At 43.2% G+C, this 24,836-nt stretch overlaps 1 protein-coding gene across 9 annotated transcripts in view; it reads left to right on the top strand.

Moving 5' to 3' along the window:
* Cacna1e (calcium voltage-gated channel subunit alpha1 E) overlaps positions 1–24,836 on the top strand; it is a 455,810-nt gene that overhangs the window by 122,457 nt on the left and 308,517 nt on the right. The window contains exon 1 of one of the 9 annotated variants that reach the window (XM_051147605.1): positions 14,690–14,708. The exons of the other annotated variants lie outside the window; for them this stretch is intronic. The gene's annotated coding sequence lies outside the window, so the exon portion shown is untranslated. Of the gene's footprint in view, positions 1–14,689; positions 14,709–24,836 lie in introns of those variants that run through there. 9 annotated transcript variants of the gene reach the window in all.

The raw sequence follows: 24,836 nt of genomic DNA, 5'->3' as shown, positions 1-24,836 counted from the left end.
CTGGTCCCACTATGGGCGATTCCATTTTCCTTATTCCAGCTGTGTTTCCTTTGTCTTGTCTCATACAGCAATACCCACAAGATCTCAGTTTCTCACATCTGTCATTTATTGGTGGCATTCCTGCTTTCTAGCACTATTACTAGATGGATTCTTAAGCAAAACGAAATCTGACAAAGGGGAAGGACCACGGCCTGTCTGAGATGCTCTCCTGAGCACCTGACCTCCTGATCCTACTTGTTTCCATATCTTTCCTGTCATGCTTTGAATTCCTTAAGGACGGGAAAATTAGCTTATTCATTCTTTGTTTCTAGGCACTAATAACCGTTTGTATGTTCCAAGTAACTTAAGAGTCTTTTAAAAACTGTATGCCTTTTTCTTTTGTAAATGGGGAAAAACCCCAATGAATAGTTTCCTGATTCCTTTTTGTATTTTCCATTAATTCTGTTCCTGAGTGACTCTTCTGTGTTAGCAAGAATTCAATCAAAGATGAAACTCCAAACACTCCAGGAAACCTACATGCTCAAGAAAGTTCCATGGCTTGTGGCTTCAGAGTTAGGGAGGATGAAGGATGAATGATAAGTTGAAGCTAGGCTGGCTGTCCGGCCACAGCAGGCCTCTTATGAGTGGTGGTCCACTTCACAACACACCTGTCATGCACTTGTTATCACACCAGGAACATGAAGTGCAGGAGAGGCAACTCTCAGTGGCCCTGTCTCCAGGAACCAAAGGGATCAGTGAAACCCACGGGTAGGAGTTGGAGAACACTCCACATTCAAGTTTTTTAAAAATGCAGCATTTTTCAAGAGTAACATTTGACAAACCTGGTCCTGGCAAACTGTCACTTGTTAAATTGGTGGTCATGCACTTAAGGATGATGTGGGTCTCCAAAGGACAGTCATCCCTGTGGGAAAAACACTTTTGCAAGTGGTGCCAGGATTTCTACTGGTTCAACAACAGTCCTTGGCAGTCTATCTTTTGGGAGGTGATTGTTCCTACAGGCCACCACAGTGAGTGCTCTAGCATTCATGGAACGAAGAGGACTATCAGGAAGAAGTGAACTCTTCTTTCAGTTGGTGACTGTCACTTGGTCATCATGGAGTCCACTGAATAGCTCATTCTTAAGGTAAAATAGCACTATTTCTCTTAGCTGGAACATAATCTGCTCAATGCCAGGGCTGACCTCAGATGTCTAAGGCTGTGCTTTTTTTTTTCTATGTTCAAATATGGTGTTCTTTCGGGGGCTTCCAGGACAGAAGAGTATATGGCAGGGCCATGCCCATTGGCCTATGAAGTCACCATAGAGGCACCATTCAGTCCAGACAGTGCTGCCTAGATTTTGTCTCTGTCTGTAATAGAGGCTGAAGTGACTCTTAGCCAAGAGGCCTAGACTTGCTTGGTGCCAAGTGTAGCATTCTAAGCACATCAAAATCCTGTGGCCTAATGGATAATGCTATTATAGACGATCTAATTAATACAGCAGATCGCTGTTTCATTATGGGAACTGTGGGCTCCCGTCAGCGTATGTCACTTAGAGTTACTGCCATCAGCTCCTTCTCGTTCCTGGCGTTGGAGTGGCTAATGCACTATATAAAGATTCAGAGGCATTTAAGATGATCACTCGTCATGCTGAATTAATGTGTACAGCTTCCTGGCTTGGGCTCTCCGAGTCTAGAAATACTCAGGACTGAAAACTAAAGATTTCTCTTGGTCCAGATCTTCTTAGCTGCATTATGGTCATTCCCTTGTAGGTGGTTTCAGATAAGAGTCTACAATAGTGGGAAATGTAGAATGCATCGTGAGTGGCACTTGAGAATCTCTTCTGGTGGCTGTGGGGTGGCACCTGATGGGATCATTATTTTATCGCCAGACACCCTTGTTGATATCAACAGCTGTCTCTCCCTCCAAATTCTACCATTCTTAGAAGGATTTGTTTTTGGAACTCCACTTGTTGGGCATCTGATGAATCCCAGAACAACCTCTTCATAGCTTGTTAAACAATATGAAGTGATGTGATGAGGCTACACTCCCGAGGCTCTCAAGTTCTTCCCAAGCATTGCACTTCATTTGTCCACCTGCTCCTAGGAAGAGAAGGAGCCTGAACTGGACTCAGGGTTCAAATAGCAAGAGCATCTAGTTTTCTTTTAGCTGTGGTTAGCTGAGTGCAAACCAAAGCCGAAAGCCTACTTATCATTTCATTTTGGGATATTGTGCCTTATAAAAATAGAACTTAAAAGTTAAACTTTTATTTTAACAGAGCAGTATATATGTTTTAGTGTTGCTGTCACTGCAAATCGTTTCAAACCTCACAAAACCTCCCATCAACAAGAGAATGACCGAGATGCAGCTAAGAATGCTGGTCTAAGTCTCACAGATCAAAACGTTACCAGACCACCCGTGCCTGAAGCTGAACCCATTTCTTGCTTTTTCTGGATGTTGCTAGAATTCCCTTCTTTGTGGCTGTGGGATATGGTCTCTGCTTCCTTGACGGTTAAGGGCCATGTCCTATTTCTAGATGCTACCTCATTTGTGGGAGGCACCTTCAAAGCCAGCTACAGTGGCTTGAGCCTTTCTCATGCCAATCTTCTGATTTTTCAGAGCCAATGTATCCAGGTTATATAATAAGGTAACCAGAACCACGGCTATTCAGATCAGCCTCCTCTTTTCATATCATCCAAATACTGGCTTTCATTCCATCCATAGCCTTCAATTCTCTTAATTTGGCCACATCTTTGGCTGAACCTATTAAGTCTGTCATGCATCAGAAAACCCATAATACATTTAAGATGAGAGGGTTTGAGGGGGCAAGAAGGACTCTAACATTTGTAAAGCCCAGTATGGCAAGTCTCATCCTGGTCTGGTACACCCATGATCTCAATTCTAATGTTTCAGCAGACTACTCATTTACTGATGAGTTACAGGAAGTGTAGAGAAAGGGAATAAATAGCTTGCCCAAGGTTCAAAAAGCTCAGCAATGATTGAGCGAGGGTCTGAGGCCAGAAGGGAAGGCTAGCATCATTCTTACCATGGCGCTGTGCCTCCCCCACCCAACACCCCATTCAAGAGATTCAGCATTAAAGGCTTCTTTGAAAATATGCATGTCCCGTAGCTTCACGGCCTCTGCTAGAGGTCCGCGCTTGAGGTGGCCTGCGAATCCTCTGTCCTCTTTCTCCAGTCTGACCAGTGGCAGGGCCAGAAGCAACAAGAAAGACAACTGAGCAAGTAAAGACACTGTGTCGTCGCGGCCCATGGCTGTGCTGAGTGCTCAGTTGCCTAAGGGTGGCTGTAGAAGAAACAGCTGCGCCCTGTGTCTCAGTAAGCTTTCTGTCATTAGAGCTAGTTTCCCAAAGACAGAAGCTAACACAGAGAGGAGGTTTTTTGGGACTTATGATTTGGGTGATGTCAGTTGTCCCAGACTTGTGACAAGTCAGCACATCATAGCAAGAACATGTGACAGAGAAAAGCCTTCTTACTCTGTAGCAGAAAGGTGAATGAGAAAGAGACCTAACAGGGATCTGGGTCCCCACGGTGGTCTTCAAGGTCTTATTCCCAATGAGCTAACTCCTTCCCACTGGGCCTGAACTCTTTAAGTTTCCATCACCTCCAAGAACACTAAGTTCAGGTTCAAACTGTTAATACACAGGCCTACAGGAAGCATTCAAGATCCCAACAAAGCATTATCCCTACTGGGCATCCCAGGTGGATATCTACCAAGAGATGAGCTGGTCCATGTCCCTCCCCTGTTCTCAGTTCAGCTGCTTGGGGCTCTGAGGGGAAGATTGTTTGGGAGTAGCAGCTCCTACTGTCATAGTTGACTAGAATCCTAGAGACAGCTGGGTGAGAGATGGAGGAGATCTACAGAACAACTTCCGGAAACTGTGGGGATAAAAGGAGAGAAGGTGGGCCAGGATGCCATGCTAGTTTAGTGTGGCTACCGGCAGGACCACGTCTGCAGTGTTTTAGCTGATTTCTTGATGATGTGGAGGGTTGGCTCTGAGTAGGCTACCCATGCTGTGGCACCTTATTTGGCAGCTGACATTTGCATGCCAGAGATACTTGGTTTGTGCCTCAATTAGAAAACTGTTGAGAGACATTCAGTTCCCTCCCTAAGAAGCCTGTCACAGTAACAACTCTTGGAGCAGCCTGCTATTTCAGTTTTATATATACATATATGGGGGATCGTGCATACACTCTCAAATAATGTGATTGGCTTCTGTCCTGCTTTGGAGTTCTTGGTTTTTTAACTCCAATTTTGATATTGCTCCAATGGTCTGGCAGTGTACCATAAATTTGTCTTTGTATGTTGATTAAATTGACCCTGGTGCACCAGGATTACAAGCAGCTAACTTGCATTTGGGCCTTGGGTGCTGGGGCATTGTCGTGCCTATCCTAATGCCTTATCACCCGTTGGTTCCTCATTAAGAGCCAGAAATGTTGTTTGAGGTGCTATTGGCTTCTTTTGCTTATATTTAGAAGGGCGGGGGTCCAAGAGGAACCTGGGAGCTCTTTCTGTTGCATAACCAATTCCTATACACAAATCACCTTTGTGGAGGTACTGGCCTCTAGGTGCCTTTATTTCATTTTGGGAAACATTGGTTAGAAATCTACTTTGTGTATTCTAAGACACAAGATGATGAGTCTCTCCAAAAGGCTAGTGCCACATAGTGTTATGATTCTGAGTGGCAGGGAGCAATAGGGTGTTACAGGGATGTAAGAGAGAGCTCTGCACAGCCTTTGTGATGGATGGCCAGAAAAGCCTTTCTTATGAAATTAACTCACACACAAATTGGTGATCTCTCTCTCTCTCTCTCTCTCTCTCTCTCTCTCTCTCTCTCTCTCTCTCTCTCTCTCTCTCGTGTGTGTGTCTGCTTCGTTGCTTGTGTGCCTACAGGGCCTTCAAGAAGTGAAGAGGTACTGTAGCTCTAGATAGATTAGAAGACCAGAAACATGGACAAATACACACAGGTCAGACAGATTTCAGCAAATGGGAGAATTCAAAGCAGATTCTGCATGAGAATTGGAGAGAACTAATATTATCAAATGGTGAGGGGAAGAGATAAGATTTACTGGGGCGGGGGGAAGCAAAGCAGATAATGATACACAGACCAAGTGAAGCTACTGGTGCTTTCACTTGGGAGAATTGCAGAGCTACTAGATGCCTGGAGAATAGCCAGATGATTTAATTTGGCTTTAGAGAGGCCTATGGTAGCTGAGTGACAGAGAATGGCTTGGTGGAGGCAGCACCAGAGTCAGGAGGTCCAACTGCAGCACTGAGAGTAACTGATAATAGCAGAAGCCTGACTTACAGACTGGGGCAAAGAAGATGAGATGTGTAGGAACTTCACAGAACAGGAGTTAGGGAGTGACTGACTTGAGGGGAAAGGTGATGACAACAATAATGCCCAAATCCCTAATTTGGGCATCTTGGCAGGTAATAGTAAAACCATTCAGTGCTACAGGGATGCAATGCTGGTACAGGTGTGGCACGGTTGGGTGCGGTATGGTCATGCTGAATTTGAAAAGCATATGGGTTAATAAAGACTGAGTTACAGTTGGTATCCCATATAGGGCTTGGGTCATGATCATAAATAACCTCTGACCAGAGCAGCCCTCATTTGTGTCCTTATCCACTGGCTTACATGCTCTAACCAGCTTCTAAGATCTCCCAAGATCTAGAAACTAAACAATTAATGTGCAGTGCAGAAAAAAGTCTCCAATTTTGCTTGGTTAATATTCTTGCCACACCAACTCATAATTTAAGCATCTTCCTTTAAGGACAGTTAAGTGTCCTGGAGGCATCTGGTTGTAAAAAGTCAAGAACTTTGGAGAAAGAGAAGCCATGGCCAGGAGTACTCTATCCAAGAGCCATGAGTCCAAAGGCAAAGCCTTGGAATGGGACAGAGTTCTTGGGAAGAATGTACAGGCTAAGAAGAAAAGGGCCAGTGCTAAGGAATTTGAACTTGATTTTGTAGCTAGTGAGAAGATGAACGCCTTTAAGCAGAGCATGAGGCAACACGGTCAACTCAGGGCAGCATTGAAGAAGCCTGGCATGCTAGTTAGTGCCTTCCAGGAACTTGCAGCCTAACTGGGGCAGGCAGGTAAATTCTTTCTCTTAGAAAGGCGTGAGATCTCCAAGAAGATTGATAAGGATTAGCAAGAACATTAAAGGGGCCACATCTTCCACAGTTCAGTCTGGAGCCCTCATGGAAGAAAGAGGTTCTCCTGCCTGGTAGTTAGGGCCAACTGAGGGCTTAGTAAATCTATGTGCCTTCATCAGGATTCTCCACAGAAAATACTGCTCCTCAGATGAGACAATAATTAAGTGACTTTTAAGTTTCCCTTTCAAAGCCTAGGTTTTGGAATAAGTAGGTAGGTTTTTAATAGAGGTGATTGTGTATGGTGGTTTAAAGTTTCTATATGGTAGTTTGCAGTTTACAAACCCTGTGATACACATAAGCTTATGTCAACTCATTAGCAAGCACACTGGAGCCTATTGAAGAGAGAAGGAACTGATGATTGAGATGTTAAAAATTAAATAATGAGACTGACTCTGACATGAACTCTGGTGCTCCATATTTGACCACTTCCCCTTGGTGGGGAGGCCTGGTGGCAATCAAAGAGAGAATAATAAGCAGGCTACCAAGATGAGACTTGATAACCTATGACCATATAGTAGGGGAGGAGGTCCCCTTGGTCATAGACCTAGGGGAGGGCAATAGGGTGAAAGAGGGAGGGAGGGAGGAACAGGAGGATGCAAGTGATGGGATAACAATTGAGTTGTAATTTGAATAAATTAATTAAATAAAAATTAATGAATTATGGCACCAGCCTTTAAATATGGCTCTTCCACACTTCATCAGTGTTTTTCAATCTGTCTTCCCTGGGCTTTTCAGGGAATCCCAGGAACTGTGGGTGATGGAGAGGAATGGAGAGGCATCCAGGTGATATCCAGGAACCTCCAGGTGGCAGTGCCTCAGTTCCCGGGAACTGGAATTTTCTTGAATCCTTCCTTGCAATTGCTTTCCTCCAGGAAGCAGTTCACAACATGGCAAGCCAACACTATTGTGTCTCTAGTAGGCCTGTCCCAACCTGTCTTCTGAGGATGACTTGCATTCATCTCCTGAGCCATGGCTAGATTGATCAAGACATCTCTTCTTTTCTGCTGCTGGTCCTGTTCCTTATGGTCCTTCTTCCGGTGATGCCTCCTTGGTCTCTGTCCCCAGCACCTCCTGCAGCATTCCTGGCACTCCTGATACTACATAGTGGTTCTAAAAATTTATCAACTGGGATCTTTTCCCAGATACCCATTGTTGTTGCTCCTGTGACCATTAGGAGGGCAGTTATAGTGTCTTCGAATGTTGATGGACTTCTGTTGGACACTTTGAGGCATTATTTTCCTGAAACTAATGTATTTAAAACATTTGGATAAAAGTGCCCTTATCCTCAGAAATTGAACCTCCATTTAAAAAAATACCTTTTTCCATTAAACTATTTCTAAAAGGCCATCATTTGCTTTGATGTACCAGCAAATATAAGTTAGGGCACAAAGAAAAAGGACGCTGAGGCAAAATAAATCATTTTAATTCCTAATTATATGGTGGAATTTGTGGTTTCCGTTTCCGAGAACTGCCTAGAAGTCTGTGACAAGTTTTGACTCATAGTGTGTGCACCACAGGCCTATGCCCTTTTCCTTTTCTCAAATGTGTATTGAGTGTCCAGAGCCTCAGCATGAAGCTTACTTCTAGACTCTGTAAAGAATGCAAAGATTTGAAGAAACAGTCCCTGTCCTCAAGACATTATTTTAGGGTCCCTTTTATGTGTCTGAGCAATACAAGAGGTAGGGAGAGGTGGATGGAGAAAGTGCTAAGGATAGAGGGAAGCAATTAGTCTATTTCAAGGTTCTGGATGAGAACAGTAGTGCTGAGACAGGTGGCCCTTTACTATGTTACACACAAGCACAAGGGTTGGTGGTAGAGTCGCGCTGGGGACAGAGATCAGGAAGCTGACTGTAAACATTGCTGTCATTGTCCAGTCAAGGCTCAGATGCTGGTATGGGCAATGGTAGTGAGCTCTGGACTCATGGGAGTTCTCAGCTTGGACAAACTCAAGACATTTCAATTGCATATTTTTCAAAGTGTACTTCATCACTAGTGATTCTTGATCTCTTGGCCCCTGGGATAGCTCGCCTGTCAGTTCTTGTCGATGAGACCGTGGGCTTTGAAGCCAGAAGCCTGCATTCATATCCTTTCTATTGTGTTGGTTTCTCAATTTAATCTTACCTTGGTTTTCATGCAATGCAAAGGGATTGTTGAGACCAGGGGAGAGAGTTCTGGGTAAAGAGCTTGGGGTTCATTAAACAGCACTTCATTGTTTTGACTATGACTCCAATGACTTCTTAGTGGGATCTAAGCTATAGCAGTGAGTCTCCAGGACCCTTTTCTCTCCTAAGTGGTTGGCAAACTATACTGTGTAGACTGAGAACTACATTGTAGGGCAGACAGAGGGTCCAGAGATAGGGTCTTCCCCAGAGCCTCCAGGAAACCTTGGTTAAGGCTTCTAACTTCTTAAAGTTTGGCTTGTAGTTGAAATTCAAAACTACAGGGAGCACTGGTGGTCCCAAGTTTCCAGAGTCACGGGGAGGCCTAGTGATGGAGCGGTGGCACGCTCAGGAATGTTTTATTGCCATTCACTCACTGGCAAAGCGTGAAAAGAAGATTATAGCACTCTGAGGTAGAAAGGTCTATACGCTAAATCTAAAATAAAGATATCTGGCAGAACAGCAGCTGAGCCCTGGAAGAGGTCCAGTGATACCCCAATAGCAAAGCAGGGGATAAAGCCCAGGATAGTGCTTCTTTTCCACAGAGTTGCTACAAAAATCCATGGCGATTTGTGGATTTGGGCAAACTCACGAATTAATAATGTTTGAGGCACTATGGACCAGGCTACCCGTATCATAGATGGATGTTGGATCGGCATCACAGGCTACCCGCATCATAGATGGATGCTGGATCGGCATCGTTCAAGAGTCTACAGATAAACATATCAAGTGGGGATGTGGGAACGTGCTCCAGTGCCCGCACCCCTCTGCTTTTGTCCGCTTCCTCCCCCACATAAGTATTTTTGTACTCTGGCCTGAGACTCTCTCAGAAATGACTCCATTTGTACAAGGCTTTCTGTTCTGTGGACACTAAGGGAAATATAAGACAGGGCCTGACCTGAGTGGTCTTGCTGTCTAGACCGAAGAGAAGACATGCAAAGTTGGGAAAGCCGAGTAAACACCACAAGAAAAAAAGAGCATGCACATGCAAAGCAAAGGTCAAAGGAGAGCTCTACCTGTGATCCCCAAATGCTAATTTATGGATTTGTGCCTCTTGATAACAACATTTTTTTGGGCATACTGTGAAATGAAAAAAAAAGTGATTATTTTATAAGGCTAAATTTGTGTGTGTGTGTGTGTGTGTGTGTGTGTGTGTGTGTGTGTGTTAGAGAGAGAGAGAGAGAGAGAGAGAGAGAGAGAGAGAGAGAGAGAGAGAGAGAGAGAGAGAGTGAGTTTTAAAGGATTCTAAGATTATACCCTCTCAACATTTTGTTGCCAAAGTCACTTTCTCTTATGAAACATTATAGCACAAATAGTGGGGATTTTCCCCCAGAGCCACTAAAAAGTTGTCTATTTTATGTTGCTTGCTCTTGAATTTACTTACTTGTAAGACAGAGACAACAAAACAAAACAAAACCCCAAAACAAAACCCCAAAACCAAGAACCGCTCATGGACACACTGTCAGAGACCATGGAAGGGGTAGCTGGGAGAGCAGAGAGTCTTCTGGGAAATTTCCAAAGACCAGGATAAACACTGAGAAGGACCTGACAAACTGGGGTTTGGGGTGCTTTCTCTTAAGGATGGGGTGAGAAGAGCTTTGGGAATCAGATTGGAGGGTCTGGTTAAATGGTAGGGAAACCTTCGAGGGGCTAAAAGGGATCCATGCACCCAGGCAATACAAAAGGGTCTCTGACTCCCTTAAGTTAACTAAACCATGTCTTTCCATTGCTACCACCAATGACCTAGCCAACCCTGTCCTCCGGGTCCACCCTTCTATATCATATGTTGCTTTCATCTTGAATGCACTTCTAATTTTGAAACACTCCTCAAGCCCTTTATTCCTGGAGCCATTTTGTCAGAGCGATGAGAAAAGTCACTAATCCAGAAGAAGAGAAGAATTTGCTCTCGGGGTGGCCTAGACCAGGAATGGGGAGGAAGGGAAGATGGGGAGGGAGAGAATGAGGAGGCTGGAGGAGAACGGTCAGCTGACACAAGCCACCGAGGGCTTCTGAGAGGCCATGTTAGTGCTGCGGAAACATGACGGGGAGATGAAACCGAGGCGTTCTGTAGCACAGGAAGGCTGGAAATTAACATAAAGGGGACAGGCAAGTGAGCTGAAGGTGGAAGGTTTGTGGAGACAGGGGATAAGGTAAGAGAATCAGGTGGTCCAGAGGTCACACATTTGTATGCAGAAGATACCCTTGCTTTCTGGATTGACAGCCATGTCTTGCTATGGCTGAACAGGGTAAGGGGTAGGGGAAGGAACGCTCTGTGATAAACTTCCACCTTTGCTTGGTGGCTTCATGTCTTTCTGGATGCTTCTTTGTCTTCAGAGGAATGAAGTCTTTGTCTCCAGGGCTGTGGTAAGGCATGAGGAGGGAACAGACTAAGGGTATTAACCTTCTTTAGGCTTCTTCACGGGCTCCTGTGAGTGGAGAAGAGATTTGAGTTATTTATGTGCCTAGAGTCCCGAGCTCATGTTTTGCTTATTTAATCAGCTTCCCACGCTGCCAGGGAGGCACTAAGCAGCACAGGTTCCTATTCTTCTCTCCCTGTCTCTCTCCCTCTGTCCTTGGTAGCCTCCAACACCAGCGGGGGGCTAATATTTACCTGTAGCACTAGCTGTGGGACTGTGGGAGGTGACAGCTGGAGGAGATGTTCTTTTCCCTCCCTCCTCCACCGGTCTTTCCCTAGAGGGCTAAAAATGGGGAAACTGTAATTGTGATCTTCACAGCTGCCTGCTTGAGACTTCTCGAGTTGCTGGGAAGAGGCACGGGGCCTTGGGATGGCTTCTCTATTGGAAGAAGATAGTTTTGTCTGTTTGGACTATAATGATAATGAGCCACCAACTGGGTGGCTTATGAAGGACAGATATTTATTCCTTATTGTCCAGAGGCTAGAAAGTTGAAGACAAACCCATCCTAGCTCTGGTGATGACTCAAAGAGCTTGTGCCGCTGGAGTCCCCTGCAGGACTTACACTCAGCTACATTACTCAAGAGCTTCCTCTCCACCAGTACTGATCACTGCATATATAACTCTGGGGTTAGGGTTAGGGTTAGGGGTTAGGAGTTAGGGTTAGGGTTAGGGGTTAGGGTTAGGGTTACTGTTGGGGTTAGGGCTAAAGTTAGGGTTAGGGTTGGGGTTGGGGTTAGGGTTAGGGTCAGTGTTGGGTGTTAGGGTCAGGTTTAGGGTTTGGGGTCGGGGTTGGGGTCGGGGTTAGGGTTAGGGTTATGATTAGGGTTTAGGGTTGTGTGTCAGAGTCAGGGTTATGTTTGGGGTAAGGGTCAGGGTCAGTGTTAGCCTGGTAAATATTGTGCTTATTTCATGAGCTTCATGGCTCTTTCATGCAATATGGAGGAAACAGCTACACAAGCAAGTCCTACCCCTAATGCTGTCCATTTGGGAGCTGAGGACTTTAACATGCAGATTTGTGAGTACATAGACATTATTGAATAGAGGAAGATGAAGTTGGTGAGAGGATAGTTTAGCGATAAGGGCATCTAGTTGACAGTACAGGAAGGAAAGAGACTTGACATGGAAGCCAGGATTTAGTGGTAGGACCTGGAGAGTATGGGTGGTAGGGTCTGAGGTATTGGTGTGGCTGGCTTCACTTGGTGCTAACTAACACAGGCAACTTGGACAAGGGAGATCACCAAGCTTTCATGTTGCTATGCACAGTGTTTAAAACTGGGCTATAGTTACTCTCTTCCTGGTGGGAGTATGCATAGAGGTCTAACCTCTGCAAAGGGTTCTGCCTGAGTGCTCACCAACCCACTCCTCAGAAGCTGATAGAGAAAAAAACTGAGCAAATGACTAGGCCCAGGAATCAGAGGCATGTCTGAGCTCAACAGGGTCTGTGAACGAGAAAGGGAAGGATAAGCTGGCAATCTGAAATCCTCGTTACATTCCCATCGGGGATAAAGATCAACCCTCTCTAGGGAAGCTGGAGAAATGCAGCAAGTGTACAGGGTCAACGACCGGGAGCCTGGAAGAGATGATGGGTAGGCTCTCAGTGCTGGGGATCTCAGGGCCTGTGCTTTCTCCTTCTTCGGCTGCATCAGTGAGCAGAGGCCCTCCTCCACTCCCGGCAACTTTCTAGAAAGCCCTTCCCATCCTTCAAACTGCTCTTTTCAGCTGTGAGCTAGCGACTTTTCTCTTTCCCTAATTTGTTCCCCAGTTGCTATAGTAGCTGGTGAGGGGTCCCCAGCAGGTGGAGGGTGTCCTGCTGGCAGGCCATGAAGGTGCGCTCAGGCTGGTGCTGCAAACCCACTTCTTGTCCCCTCATCACTACCCCCATCTCTCTGAAGTTCCTACAACCTCTCGTGCCCACCAAAAGGAAAAAGTCAAGGAGGAGCCAAGGTCAACATTTCCCTTCTATTCTGGCTCTTTCCACAACAACCTGCCAAGGCATAGACTACCTGCATCTAGGTGGAGTGTCACAAGTGCTGTGATTGGCGAATGGACCTTTACAGGCTGACTTGTCCCATTCACAATTAGAAAAAGAAGAAAGAAGGAAATAGGATTTGGCTGTTGAATCCACAGCTGGCCTGGGGAGGTGGTCTGTAAAGTACGTGCTTTGCAAACACAAGGACCTGAGTTTAATCCTCACAACTCACATAAAAAGACAGGCATGGTGGCGCACATCTGTAAGAGCACAGCTGGGCATGTGGAGACAGGCAGATCCCTGGGCCTTGCTGGCCAGCAGCCTACTTGGATGATACTTATCATTGTCCTCTGATGTACACACACACACACACACACACACACACACACACACACACACACACACACACACCGGTGTAGATACGAGAACATACACGCTTCTAAGAAATATGAAAACCTTAGCGTAACTGTGATTTTAGCAGGCCCTAGATGGGACTCTCCCAGTTCTAGAATACAGACATTTCTGTGTGGGGTCTTGACTTCTCTGTGTGGGCAATAGTCCTATGTTTGCAGTGCCATGAGGTACTGTAGAATGGCCTTTTCACTCTTCATTTTGGATTTCCACTCAAACCATTTATTTACCCACCTACCATTCATTTATTCAGCACATCCTAGAAGTAATTAGTTTTCCCCTTGCAGCTCCTGTATTGACTTTGACCCATGAGATGCTCAGAATCCCTCTTGGGCAAGGTGAAGTTGGAGAGGCTAGCTCTCTGCAGAAGAGTGCTTTGATGGATGAGTCCTGTGCTCTGGTGGAGTGCCCTGAGGTGCAGTTACCTTTTAGCAGTGGCTGGCTCGTTTCCACACCTTCTACAGGCTTTTCCTCCTCCTCTGCCTTCTCTTCTCCCCAACTTCTACTTCGACGTGATGGCATGCCTTAAGAAAAACACCCTTGCCTTTGCCCCAGGCTAACCCAGAGATTCAGGAAGCAGCGGGTGTTAGACAAATTTCTATCTTACTCTGAGGATTAGGGAAGGTCTTCCGGGAGCTTTGGACCAGGCAATGCATGATCAGCTGTACTCTTTTAAACAGTGACTGGGAGGATGGACAGATTAAAGAAGAGCAAGGTGAGCCAGGAAGAGGCTGCTCTGTAGTGTAGTCAGAAGAGGGGATGGTCCCAGCCAGAGCAGGGGCCCTGGACTTTGTGAACTTGTGTGTCTATGTCTAGATTCTGAGACAAAGCTGCATTGAGAAGGGTGCTGGTTAGAGGGCCTAGTTGCTCTCAGAGGTGGCTCGCTTCTGCACAGAATGGAATTCACTATATGGCTCAGCAGGACCCCAATTAGAACTTTCCATAGTCCTTCTTTGTCTGCTGATCATAGCAAGGCTCTATCTTTGGGCACACTGCTGAGGACAACTGGAGAATTACATTGTGATCCCAGGCTTTAGGAAGATACCTAGGACCCCACTCTTGCTTACGGCACAGTGGTCTTTTGCCTTTATATGTTTAATTCATTTGTTCTTAGAGTACTATTTTATACATGAAAGAAAATACTGCTACCACTGCTAAAAATGTGTTAAACTTGATAAGGACCCAGGTTCATGGGATCCAGAAGTCCCGAGTTTCAATTCCAACTCGAGCCGTTCCTAGGTAGGTATCTAGCCTTTGTGTAAGTTTCTCATTTGCAGTAAGAGATTAACAGCACCAACTTCCTGGAGATTTCCTGATAATTCAATTACCTCAGTGCAGAATGTGGCTGATGCATGCTCAGTTGCTCTTTTATTGGTCCCATAATAAATCAGACTGTAGAAAGGTGATGTTTAAAGGCAGCTGACTGAAGTGTTCTCAGTCTTGGCCTTTGTTTAGCTGACTTCCTTCGAGGCTTAAGCCTGTGCATTATAGAGTTTGTATCAATAACTAACTGCACAAAGCATTCCTGTGGAGTCATTCAGAGAAGTCTGGAATTTGAGAGACTTGGAGCAGTGCCCACCTGTGCATCACCACCAAGGTATCTCTATGGCATAGTTTGAGAGAGTTTTGTTTAGATTCTAATAACTAACCAGGCGATGGTGGTGCATGCTTTTAATCCCAGCACTCGGGAGGCAGAGGAAGGCAGATCTCTGTGAGTTTGAAGCCAGCCTGGACAGAGCTCTGTTACACAGAGAAACCCTGTCTTGAAAAATTAAAAAAAAAAAAAAAAAAAAAAAAAAAAAAAAAGATTCTAATACTTCAGGAAGCTGTGTCTTCCCACCCTAGGGGTAAACTCTAGGGCAGTTCCTGTTCCTTTTGGTGATGTCTTCTTCACTTGATCAACTAAAAGTAACACCAGATCTTTCAGAAAAAGCATCAGTCTATGATGGTGGCTTATGTGGGCCATTCAGATGGCCCTTATAACTATCTTATATTTAATTTTGTTTTGAAAGTACAAAATTATTTTGTTTGTTGTAGAAAATATAGAAAAGTACATAGAAGAAAATTAAACCTATAATCCCATAAATCATTAGCATTGGGTAAATATTCTTCTATATTTCTCCCCCTTTGTATATACATATGCACACTTGCAATAGCCAATGAATAGTTTATTATCCTAAGTAGGGACTACATATTGCTATATAACTTGTTTTACTGATTAATAATATATTGTGAGTAGTGAGTGTCCTATGTCATTAAGTATTATTTGGTCATGTAATTTTTCATAATTACAAACACTCTATTGGGCATCTGTTATAATTTGTTAACCAATTCCTCATTGTTATTCACTTAGTACAACAATAAAAATAAATCCTATTTTTTAAAATATTCAAATATAAGTTCAGTGATGAGCTTCATTTATGAGCAAGTCTGGGGTCTCATAAGGACAAATTCTCAAAATTGAAAAATTTAAAGCTCAGGCTGTATACATATTTGTGGCCCCTGAGCTACACTGACTGATTTTCCTCAATACTGATGTTTGCACCAATTACATCTCCACCAGTGGTGGATGAAGTTGTCTTTGCAGCTCTGGGGCCTTCAATTGCCCCCAAATTTCTTCTAAATACTTACCACAATTATGTTTTAAATATTTAACATGGAAAGACAGGACACCTATGTATACACTACCAAGATTAAATGGGCAATATTTTTTATTCTTGCTTTATCTCTTTCCCAGTTATTAACAAATAAAGCTTTATAAATGCATTTACATTCTTACTCCTGATCCAGAAGTTACCAGCTCTCAGAAAAAAAAATTTTTTTTACTATGTGCGTTTTAGTTAGTTTGCTACACACGCATGTCTCACTATATACATGTTTCTTTGTGAGTTTTAAATAAATGATATGTGGGTTGTGTCTTCTTGCTGCAAAGTGATCATTTATTTTAAAGATTTACTGGCATCATTACGCGCACACTTAGTTCATTATCTTACTTTCTGAATGGCACTCCACTGTACGAATAATTGCTGGTCCTAACTTAATTCGTTTCCTCCAATGCTGGTGATACTGGGCCCTCCTTCTGTTATTATTACAGGTAGTGCTAAAATGATTGACCTTGTCTGCATTTCCTTGGGCACAGTGTGAGAGTTTTCTCCACGGGAGATACTAACCGTGGAATTGCTGAGTTTGAGAATACACATTTCCAGCTTTGCTGTCACTGCTTTTTAGAGTGAGTGGCTGCTGTTTCACTCCCTCCCATTTCCATGTATTGTCAACAACTGAGAGGATCATAATTATTAAAATGTGCCAATCCGATGAGTGCAAAGTGGAACTCAATTATTATATTAATTGAACTGTCTCTGATTACTGTTGCTATTAATCGAAGTTAATTGGTCATATGAATTTCCTCTCGTGTGAATTGTGGATTTATATTCTCTGCTTATATTATATATTTATAGAAGGTGATTTATATTTTTTATGGCTTGTGGGGATTATATGTATTCTGGATGTGACTTGTAGGTTGCAACTTTTCTCCCCCGTGACTTGCCTTTTCCATTCTGTTAATGGTGCTTTTTTTTTTTTTTTCATACTGAATTGTTAATTTTAGTGGAGTAAGAATTTATCTGCTTTTGCCATTATGAGTTTTGTTCATCATGTCTCACTTAGAAATCCCTTCTATACACTGATATAAACCAGAAGTCATTTGCATTTTAAACTAAGAGATTTTACAGTTTTGTTTCTCACATTTGCCTCTTCTTTCTGGAATTAATTTTTGTGTACAATGTGAGGTAGGCTTTACTTTGATTCTCCCAATCCCAGCCCATGTTTAGTCCTTTTGACCAATATTATTTAGTGATGAGGTAATTCTTTCCCACCATTTCCAGGCATATTATTTAACCTCCACAGGTCGGAATATTCCCCTCCACCCATGTCTTACTAATTTAATTTTTAAAATAAAAATAGAGATTTGGTATGTTTAAGGTAAATTCTCACTACACCTCTGCCAAGTAGTCTTGGTGATTGGAGTTTTAGTCATTGCTCAGCCTTTAGAATCATCTCGTCACTTTTTGTTTTAATTGGAATCGAATGGACATATTGGTTAATTTGGGGGAGGACCTTCATGTCTTAGCATTTAAGTTCTCTTGTCTCGGAGTATGATAGAGTTCTTCCTATGCTTAGATCTTCCACAAAGTACCTTACATCAGTCTCTCCTACTTTCTTTACACATTTTATTAGATTTGCTTTTAGGTGCCATATGACTTTGCAGCTTCTGCACGGCATTGCTTGTTTGTTTGTGACAGGGTCTTACTATGTAGCTCTGGCTGTCTTAGAATTCACTGTGTAGTCCAGGTTGTTCTTGAACTCACAGAGATTCACCTGCCTCTGCCTTCTGAGTGCTGGGATTAAAGGTGTGTGCCACCACACCAAGCAAGAATCTGCATGGTATCTTTTAATAAGTATACTTTCTGATTATTTGTTGGAGATATATTAGAATTCCTATTTTTGTACATTGATACAAAAATCAACGTCCTTGTACAGCTTTCTTATTACTTGGATTGACTTTTTAAATATGTGTATAAATAGTGGTGTGTGTGTGTGTGTGTGTGTGTGTGTGTGTGTGTGTGTGTGTGTGTGTGTACATTTTGTGCCTGTGCATTATGTAGGGGCAAGGAGGACATCAAGTGTCCAGCTCTACTATCCTTTGCCTTATTCCCTTGAAAAGCAGTCTCTGAACCTTAAGGCAGCCTGAACCCCCTAGTAATCTTCCTGTCTCTACTTCCCACAATGCTGGAGTTATGTGTAACCAACGATGTCTGGCTTTTTATGTAGGTTCTGAGTTTTGAGTTCATTTCCTAATACTGAGTTTTAACCATTGAGCTCTCTCCCCAAAAACTATTCCTTTTATAATCCATGCACATTTATTTAGTCTTCTTTATTTATTACATGGGCTGGCATTGCATTCCCAATAAAATGTAGAGCTCTGGTGGATATCCCAGTCATGTGACATTGAACTTGAAAGATAGGTTTTGATTTCAAGTCTGGGCTCCTTCTGAGTGATACTTCACGCTAACTACTGTGTCGCTGTTGTCCAATAAGCTCCTTTGTGTGTGTATTCACAGATGATATATTGTATGCTGATATAGATATATTTAGAATTAGTTTCATAGTCACCAATAGCTTACCTCATCATGACATTTTTCTTAGATGTCATTCCTTTCTTCCATTCATATTTCCTTCTTGAGGAACATTTGATAATACCTTCTTGATCTCACCTGGAATGATAATCTCATTAAATTTTTTCAGCAAAAGTATTTATTTCAACATAAACATTGTATTAAAGTTTAGGTGAGTGTTTCCCAGTACTTGAGTATACTATTCTGTTACTTTCTGGCCTCTGTTGTTTCAGTTGATCATTTAGTTGCAGTTTCTTATGGGTATTCTGTCTTCTCTCAGGATGCTTTTTAATATTTTTCCCTCATGCTTTTGATTTTTTTCATAGTTTACCTGATTCCATATAGGTTGGATTTTTTTCTATTTATCCTGCTTAGAACTCATGAAACTATTATCCCCAATAATATGTACATTTCATTACTGTTGGAAAATTTATCCTGTAATCTTCAAGCTCAACATCCATCTAGTCTTTCTTTCTGAAATTTCCATCTGATATGTTTTTTGTGTCATTTCCTGTTGTCTTTCATGTTCTGAACATTATCCATGAATCTTTTTCTTTATCTATTTGGAATATATAACAAGAGAGTTTCCTTATTTCTCTTTCACCTTGAGATGCGGAGTTCTCAACAAGACTATGGGACAATGTAAGAATCAGAGGCACAACTCTGAATTCACTCCCATCCCTAAGTCTGTGACTTCCCACAGGTAAGAGAGGAAGTGTAAGAAGTGAGGTCCACTTGGACTCACTGTATCTCTTGGTTACAATGACTGGTTAGGATGCCAATCCTGGAATCATGAGAAATTTGCTTAATTACACTAGTGGTCTCAACCAATGGTGATTTTACTCCCCAGGTGACTTGCGCCTAGTTCCTTGTGATTAGAGGTCAGGAATACTGCTCAACATTTATACAACATAGGGAATTTATTTGACAAAAAATGATCGGAACTGTAGAGAATGAAGGCTTGGAGAAAGCCTGCTGTAAGTGTCTTGCTCATCTGTAAAGTGGAGAGATTAAAAGAGCAGATTGATATATGTGGCAATATTAGGCCAATTTTATACTCAAATTATTCTTAAATCTAACACAGACCACTTCTACTCACATCATTCATTGTTTTCTCTCTCTGTATATTCACACACACACACACACACACGCACACACACACGCACGCACACACACACGCACGCACACACACACGCACACGCACGCACACACACACGCACGCACGCGCACACACACACGCACACACACACGCACACGCGCACGCACGCACGCACGCACGCACGCACGCACGCACATGTATATTGGGATCATCCCTATCCTACTCAAGAAGCCAAATCTTGAGAGACACTGTGCTCTCTGTACGTGGTGACCATGGTATCTGCCTCCCCGCAGTGGGACATTTATCTTGCCATGTCGTATTTACAAATTGCACTTGTGCTTGTGAAGTGAGCCTTGGACATGATCTTCCGTGGCCTGAACAGATTATCTCAAGATAAGGTTCATGACTTCCAGTGGCTTGCACAGTAGCCTCCCAATATAGCACAGATCCTATTAAATCCATGTTTTGCTTGTGGGCACTTGGCTTTGTTCGATGTTGCCATTTATTTATGTATCTATATAAATATACAAGGATACACAAAAATGAGGCAGGGCACTAGATGCTGCAGAGGATGCAAAGGTGAAGATATAGGCACACCACAGTGTTAGGGGCAGGGTGACGTAAAGTGCCGGAGGTACTTAGAGGAGTGGGAATTCACGTTTGTCATATGGTCACAGAAGGGGTCATAGAAGAAGTATTGTCCAAACTGGAATTTTAAGCATAAATAGCCCTTTAACTGGTGGATATGAAAGTAGGTGGGAAGAAGGGAAAAGAAAACTGAGAAATGGTGCACGCTGGGAAAATTCAGGGCATGTTTGGAGAATACTGGCAGTTGTGCTTCATGGGAGCATTAATAGGAGATATTGCTGTGCATATAACGGAGAAGTAATAAAAGCCTGGATTCAATGAGACTCATGTTTAGATCAATCGTTAATTTATAGTGGTTTTTTTGTTAAGTATGATGGGCACTAGATAATTTCATTCATTCATTCATTAGTTCATTCATTTGAAAAAAAATAATCTTGCTTAGTAATTCTTTTTCTAGATGCTGGGGTAGAACTCTAACAAACTTTCTATGTTTTACTGCGCTGAGGGCAGGGGTAGGGTCAGAGCTGAGCTAAGCACTGAGTTTTCACAGAACCCAGAAGATGAAGATAGATAGGGTTGGAGCCATGTGCTGAGCAGTGACCTGACATTCTGAGCACAGAGGTGACAGTGCAAATGGAGACAGAAGGGAGACCATGAGCGTGGCACAGAGAAAGGGGGAGCATTAGGTGATGGTTGGCATGAAGTAGAATCAAATATGCAAAGTGTTGTGCCCCAGTGAGGGAGAGATGGTGAAGACAGAATCACAGACAGACCTGTGACAGAGCTGGTTTTGAGGGAAAGATGATGAGTTGCTTTTAAACCAGTTGATTCATAATGCTGCCCAGCCTTCCAGGTGGGGGAGGCCATCTGAGCAATTGCAAATGGCACCAGACTTCAAAAAGAACAGGGCCAGAGAGAAAACTTTGGGCACTTTCCAGACAGTAGCTTGAGTGGAAGCCACTAAGATGAATGAGATCGCCAAGGATATGTACATAGTGAGCAGGGAAGGTAATAGGACCTGTGGGAACCGCTCATTTAGGAGGTAGAAGCAGAAGAGGTAGGGGTGAAGGGACAGTTAGACAGGTGGAGGGAGAACCTCAGTTTGGAAATGCTCCCCGAAGGGGGCAGGGAGCCTGCCCAGGCCTGGATGCACAGTGGGGTGTGAATGCCTTAATAGTCTTCAGGGAGACATGTTTTGGTGGTTTTAGAAGTCCACCCGATGTATCTGGTGTTAAGTGTTATGTCCACTCGTCCATCTCTTTATCCTCTCTTAGTGCCTTAGCAGAGGGTGAGAAGGCAAGGGGACTTTCTTGTGAGGCATCCTTCCTCTGTGCTAAGGCTTGGCTCAGTAGGAAGGCCGCCTGATGCATTTTGTAACAGATTCCTGGAGCACTGTGGCCACAACAGGGCTGTAGATGGTGTGAGCACTTGTTGGTTCCTGAAGGTTGCACCACCAATGGGAAGACACTGGAGGCGGTCTGTAGCTGATTTTGTCTGCGCCATCCTGTTTTTCATAGCCTGGCTGGTTGACTGGCTATACGAAGGGGCTTAGCTCTTGCAAAGCTACTTTCCAGGTAGAAGGACTTTTCATCTTTCTCCTTTCACCTGTGGATTGCAGAAGGCTCAGTGTCCGCTGCTTGGCCCTCATTGATTCCTGAGTAGCTGCAAACTCTTCTTCCTCAAGCCCTCGAAACTCCTCCTCTAGTGGCATGCAGGTCTCAGGCCATCCTTTTACCTTCAGCTTGTCTCTTGTAAGAAGGCTGTCTCAGATCCTCAGACTCGGCAGAAAGTGCTTTTACCCACTGACCGATCTCACCAGCCCAGGCTCTGTTTCCTAACACTGTTGCAGTGGGGACACAGTTCCAGCCTAAAATCTGGAGTGGATGTAGACATTCAGGTATAGTGGTGTGAGGCCTCTGGCACACGGCAGGGTCAGGCACCAGTTCTAACTGTGCTACGTGATGACACAGACTTGATTTCATTGATCCTGGTTTGTCTAATAGAGGATGTGCTTTATACTAACCACACCTACTGCGCGGACTCCTTGTGTAGATCAAGCAAAGTGATGTACATTCAGAGCTTCTGTTTCCCACGAATGTCAGTTATTAACAGTTGCTGACTTAAAATGGTAAAAATAAATAAATAAATAAATAGAAAATCACTGAATTATCTTTTTGTTGAGAGGAATTGTCTTTCCTTTCCCGGAACATTTTTCTTTAAGAAGAGAACATTATGGTAGCTCATGTCTGTAATTCCAGCACTTGAGAGGCTGAGGCAGGGTGTTTGCTATGAGTTTCAGGCTAGCCTAGGCCACAAAGTGAGAGCTTCCTGTCTCCAAAACGAAGGCACAAAGAAGATAGCTAATTTGAAGAAAGTTGTAACAGAACCCTTTGTGTCACCTGCCTTGTTCCCCGTTTACTGTGAGTACAATTCCCCATCTGGGAGCATGGAATTGTCTTTTGACTTTGTCTGCAATGCCTGGTGTGTCCCTGCAAATATAACAACAGTTCTGCCTGCAGTGATAGGACCTCTGCATTTAGTAAGTGTCTTTATAACTGTTGTAACAATCTTGACATCATCCCACAAGTGAGATCTTTTACCCCCGTAGCTGGTACTGTCTTCACCTTGTATGTACAGGTGTATGGTTTGTGTGTGTGCGCATGGGCATGTACAGCACATGTATGTGCTTGAGGGATTGCTTCTTTTTTTTTTTTAACACAAAAAGCTAAAGTTTCAAAGCAGGTGGGGTGTGGGTTAAAGACCACTCTAAATGGCAGGCCTGCTGTTCGTGGGGAGGGAGAGGGGCCTGAAGTTTAAAAATAACCTGAACATTATAGACTCCTGTGAATTCTACAGCCCAGAGCACTGTGAGTCTGTGGGTGTTTTACCTGCTGGAGTGCAGGCAGGAAAACAAGTTGAGAGGCAGGAGGATTTAAATTTGTTGAATCCTTTCATGGCATGCGTTGGCAGTACAAGTGTTCAGGAAAAAGTTGAAGCCACTCTTAATGTTCAGGATCGATATTCCTCGGAGGTGGGGCCAGTCTCTGGATTCTCTGACTACTCCGTTCTGGGTCACATCGGTGTCTACTGCTCAGCAGAACCCTACTTCCAGCTTCGGAGCCCTGTCCCTTTCCCCTCCCTGACTTCACGCCTTCACTGACCCTTGCCAGAATTTGGCCAGCAGCTTTTCCAGAAGGATTATGGGATTAGCCAACAGAAAATTCAGGGGTTAGTGTATTTCAGATACCTTTAGCTATTCATTGACAAACAGATTAATATGTGCAAAACCACACTCATTGTGGGCAACAGCATGCCTTTTGGGGGTTGAAGAGTTTTGAGGAGGAGTTGAAGCAGGTTTTGAACCAGGACTCAGGTTGGCATGACAGATGTTGCTCTGAGAGACTGTAATGGGAAGTTGTCAACGAAACTGAAAACGGGCCCGGCTGCAACTTGGGCGTTGCTCACCACATTTAGTCTCTCCGGCAGTCCCTGAGTTTGTGCTGCTATTTTGCACAAGTGTTTATAAACAGAATCGAGGGTAAGGTGTAAGCCTCCTAGCAGTGCTGCAATGACTGTGTTCTGAGGACTGTCAGCACCAGCTAGAGAGTCTGGGTGTGTCTTCTACCCTTGAAATTGTGGAATCATGATGGAAAGAAGTGACCTGCTCTAATCTCTGTTGATGATGTCAGGTAGAGGCCTTACAGGGGCTAAGATAATGAGAGTTAGGTAAAACCCTGGGTTGACTTTCTATGCCACTAACCACCTATCTGAATTTACAGAAAATTATTTGTTTTTTTGGTCTTACTTTTCTTATCTATAAAATGAGAATTACAATAGTCCCTGTACCATGAAATTCTACTGAAAACAATGTAAGGAGCCCTTGACTTAATACATTTTAATTTTTTATTACAATGAATAGAAATCTACACGTTGCAATTATTAATTACTTTAAAATTGTATATATGTTAGTGTATGTTAGTTACATAAATGATATGTTTCATTATGATATTTCCTTTGTTTTTTTTTAAACTATGCTCACGTGTGTGTGTGTGTGTGTGTGTGTGTGTGTGTGTGTATGTGTGTGTGTGTGTGTGTGTAGGCCAGAGGACAACTTGCAGGAGCCAGTTCTCTATTTTTACCATGTGGGTCTCAGAGATCAAACTGCTGGCTGTTTTGTAATGACACAGTCTGGCCTTGAACTTGCAATATTTCTGCTCCAGCCTTCTGATTGCTGAGATTACAGGTTAGTGCCACAACACCCAGCTTTCATTATGACATTTCACATATTTTGCATATTCATATTAATTTTTCTTCTTTGATGCATGCCATTTTTGTATTGTTTTTTGTTTTGTTTTTTAATAGCCCTAACATTTACCATAAGAAGTTGTGATTTAATTGCAGAATATAGGAAAATAGCGTATCTGGGAGTTTTGGATTATTATATTAATTATTGACTATATATGGCAGATCACTTAGAATAATGTGGCTATGGACAGCGTGTTAAAAAAGCAAACAAACTAACTAACTAACTAAGTCTCCTAGAGAGAGTGTGTCATTGTGTCTCTGTGTGTATAACCAAGAGGCTAGATTGCTAAGGATCTTAGAATGGAATATTTCTGAAGTTCTTCTCTGATTAGAAATTATTTTTTCACAGTTCTCCATTAAACTAATCAACCAACTGTTTTCTTTTGTTTTTTCTTTTTTCAGTACTAGGGATTGAGTCAAGGGTCCCCCACATGCCAGTTAAGTGCTCTCCCACTCATCCACACTCCCAGTCTTTTTTAAAAAACTTATTCTTTTGAATATCTTAAGAAAGCTTGTCACTCTTCACCTTTACAAGTGCTGAATTAAGCCTGTCTGAAAG

This window comes from Acomys russatus, chromosome 6, assembly GCF_903995435.1.
Source record: "Acomys russatus chromosome 6, mAcoRus1.1, whole genome shotgun sequence".
Lineage (NCBI taxonomy): Eukaryota > Metazoa > Chordata > Mammalia > Rodentia > Muridae > Acomys > Acomys russatus.
The sequence above is the reverse complement of the archived record's forward strand: the minus strand, read 5'-3'. Positions and strand labels throughout refer to the sequence as shown.